The following is a 4,068-nucleotide window of genomic DNA, read 5'->3' as shown; positions in this document are numbered from 1 at the left end:
TTTTTCATTGTACGATTCCGAGATTGTGCTCATGTCCAATCATCGGAGCATGCGCAGGCGGTGGCTGATGATTGGACGAATTTTTGATGTAACAAATGCGGGTGAAAAATATAGATACACGACACAAGGAATTACGTGGTTCGGTTTACTGAGGTAAATCTACGTCCACGGGAAGAAAGGAGGGCGAGATTGTATCGCTTGATCTGGTTTTCAGCTTACAATACAGACTTGCTATATGATATTTTGTGTCTAGAGCGCTTTTCTATCTGATCTAAGTTCTATTTATACATTGAACTAAGATCGTGGCTTGCATCACCACTAACTAGGTCGTGGCTTGCATCACCACTAACTAGGTAGTGGATGTCGTGGAGGTCATGAGATCCTGCATGGGTCCACTATCTCTTTGTTTGGTCCGCTATCCTGCATGAGATCCTGCATGAGTTGACACCACTAAATAGATCGTGTAGTGGAGGTCGTGGAGGTTCTGCATGAGTCCACTATCTCCCAGTTCGGTCGAATACTGAGACCGAACTTCTGAACTATTGCCGAGCAGCTTTTGCCGATCTGAGAGTAGAGCTTGATTGGTCGGCTTTTTACCGAGCTGTAGGCTGGGGCCGAACTCTTTGGTAATGCCGAACTGATTGGTCGCTTTTACCGAGCTGTAGGCTGGGGCCGAACTCTTTGGTAATGCGGCTGGGGCCGAACTCTTTGGTAATGCCGGTCGGCTTTTACCGAGCTGTAGGCTGGGGCCGAACTCTTTGGTAATGCGGCTGGGGCCGAACTCTTTGGTAATGCCGAACTGATACTCTTCCTTGGGCTTTGGGCTGATGGGCCGTCACTGCTATTGGGCTTGTTTAGTACGTACTCCATCACTACCCCCCCCCCCGAAAAGCGAAGTGAATCACTTCGGCGAAGCGAGTCACTTCGGCATTCTGGATAAAGGTACGGGGGAGGCTGACGTCAGGGGACGTGCCTTGCGCGTGACTGCATTAAATGCGACAGTAAAATCCGGCCGTTGAATCCTGAAAAGGTGGGATTCGAAACGGTGCGATGATTTTGAAATCTTCTCCGAATCTGATAAATACGTCCTTTCTTCATCAGTTGAACACTTTTGCTATTGCTTCTTCTTCTGCATTCTCTCTCTTTTGCGAAAAAATTTCCTTCCGCTTTCAAGAATTTCTTCAGAATTTTTTCAGACTTTCAAAGAGTAAGAACTATGTCTTCTTCTTCTTCTTCTGAGTCAGGTAGCGGTAGGAAAGGGGATAAGGGGTCTTCTAGCCGGAAAGAATCCGGGGAGAAGACCGTAGAATATTTTCACAGCATCTTGAGTAAGGATACTGTGATATCTTTACACGAAAAATATTTTTTTCCTGGGGGGAAGGTTGCGATTCCCGACGACCTTCATAGGGCTGACTCGCCGCCGGAGGGTTACGCCACCGTTTATGAAGCCGGCTTGGAATGCGGGCTTCGTTTCCCTCTTCCCCCTGCCTTTGGTAGAGCTGCTAGATTTTTTCAACTCCCTTTAGTCAGGTGACTCCGAACTCTTGGAGGCACTTATCGGCCTTTGCTGCCGAACTGCGTAGGCTAGATAAGGATCTGTCTCTGAGGGGCAATCCTTAATTTCTTCCAGTTTAAGAGGAAGGGATCTTGGTTTTACTTGATCCCTTTACAGCCTTTTAGGGGCCTTCTGCAAAACCAAGTGGCCAAAGTGGCAGCATCGCTTCTTTTTTATAATAGGACAGCGGCTCCGGGCTTTCCCTGGAGAGGGCCGAAGTCCGTGATTCCTCATCCTCGGTTAGAACCGTTGGACGAGCTCGAGGGCGAGCTCAATAAGATTCCTATGATTAGGAAGCAGTACCTGGAGTCTGAGCTCGTCAAGGGCGACTTCGTGTTCGACTCCTCGTCTTCGGACGAAGAGACTGAGGGTGAGGAATTCTTTTTTATGCATTACTGCCTTGACGACGAAAACTAACCTTGTTTTCTTGCTTTTGGCAGTGAACTTGCTGAACAAGATTAGCCGCAAATCCTCCGAATCTAAGGAACCGGAGAGGCCGAAAACCACCCAGCTCGGCGTCTGATGCCGAGAAGAATCCGAAGAGGCAAAAGACCTCTTCGGATCCAAAAAAGCCGGAGTCCACTTCGGCAAAGGGGAAGGGGAAGGCCCAGAAGCCCCCAAGAGCGCCAGAGAAAGATGTGGTCTTGGCGCCTCCTTCGGAACATATCTGTGAGCCCTTTTTATGGCCCACGGACTTCGCCGAGGTGAATTCTCTTCTTGATTTTCTGGCCTTGCTTTTTTCCTGTATTTTTTGTGGCCCCTCGGTTGACTTTTTCCTTTTTCCATTTTCAGAGGAACGATATGCTCTCCAAGCTCGTCGCCGTTGAACTCTCCAAAGCGTCCAACGATTATGCTGAGATGCAGAGGAAGTTGGCGGCAGCTCGTCACCCAGGCCGAACAGGCTAAGGCCGACTTTGAGAAGGCCAGAGCTGCTAGGATCTCGGCCCAGGATGAAGCTCAGTTTGCCAAAAACCAGCTCGTCATCCAGCGAGAGCAGACGAAACGGAGGGATGCTGCCGCCGTGGTTGCCCAAGGGGAGGTTCTCCGTGCTTTCGCGGAGAAACTCTTTCTGAGCAATCAATTTTCGGCCTTTGTCGGTGATCTGCTGAAACTGATGACCGATAATGCCGAGCAGGGGCCCGAAGTCGTTCTGCCGCTGTACGGCCGAGAGATAGCAGCTCGTCTCCAGAGTCTGCCGCTCCTTGAGGAGCTTGCTTCGTCCTCGGTCCTGCTTTCTGCTGACCGAGTTCGTAGTTGCCGAGCTGACCGGGACGAGAATATGGAGGCTATCTTTGCCTCCTTAGGGCCAGTTTCACCCGCTCCAATTTTCCACGGAGAGGGTGAGACCGAGCAGCCTGATCAGCAGACCGGAGACAGGCAGGCCGAGCAAGAGGTGCTGCTGATCGGTGATGGGGGCACCGAGCAGGCTGGGAGGAGCAGGGAGGGCCGAGGCTGAAGCTGAGGCAGACAAGGAGAAGGAAGCTGAACCTCACCGAGGAGCCGGAGACGAAGCTGGCGGAGTATGATTTCGTCTCCCTTCTCTTAGTTTAGTTTCTTCCTTGTTGTAAAATGGCTTTGAAGCCCTCCTTGTGTAAAAAATTTTTTCTTATGAATGAAAAAATTCTTCTTTCTGCACTTGTGTCTTCGTATAGCTTTTCGTACTCTCTTTTACTCCTGTTGTGGTTTACTACCTGCTCAGTAAACTGAAATGCCGAACTGACATAGCTGCTTTGTATTCTTAACTCTTAAGGAGCTGGAGGTACTTCACTGGAAGCGGCTGTACTCTTCCGCTTTAGACGAAGCTGAGAAAAAAGCCATAGCTGACCAGATGAAGAATGACGAACTCTTGGCTTGTTTAGTGAAGCTGGAGGCCGACAATAAGGACTTAGAGTCCGAAAAGAAAGATCTGGAGGCCGAGCTGAACACTGCCGTCGCTGAGAGGACTGCGTATGAGGATTTCATCTGCAGGCGCGGGGGAATGACCATCTCTGAAGTTCAGGAACGAGTTGACGAACTGTGGGAGGAAAATCATGTACTCCGGAGGAACAATGCGCTGGAGAGCTCGGCTTGCCAACAAGTCGTGAAACCATTGCGGCGCTGGGCTTCTCGGTACGACATCATTCTTTCCCGGCGTCCCTCAATCGAGAGATTCCTTAGGCATTTCCCGCCAACAGATGGTCACACTCCAGCTCAAACCCCTGATTCACTTGCTCAAAACCCTACTCCAAGTCAGCAACGAACTCAGGAACAGCCGGAAACGTCAAGACGAGAACGGACTCAGGAGCAACCGGAAACGTCAAGACAAGGACGGACTGAAGTTCGTAGAGGAGCTGTGATTATGAGTGAGCAAGATCAACAAATGCTTCGTGAAGAGACTCTTCGCCGCCGAGGTGCTAGAGCTTCCCGGGCTCAGGGAAGAGGCGGTAGGTCGATTAGAGCATCTCGTCGACCTGCTTATTCTTCAGCTGCCGAGAACGCCCGAACTCGGCTTCACGAGGATTTTGTGAATAGAT

Source organism: Salvia splendens, chromosome 21 (assembly GCF_004379255.2).
Source record: "Salvia splendens isolate huo1 chromosome 21, SspV2, whole genome shotgun sequence".
Lineage (NCBI taxonomy): Eukaryota > Viridiplantae > Streptophyta > Magnoliopsida > Lamiales > Lamiaceae > Salvia > Salvia splendens.
The sequence above is the reverse complement of the archived record's forward strand: the minus strand, read 5'-3'. Positions refer to the sequence as shown.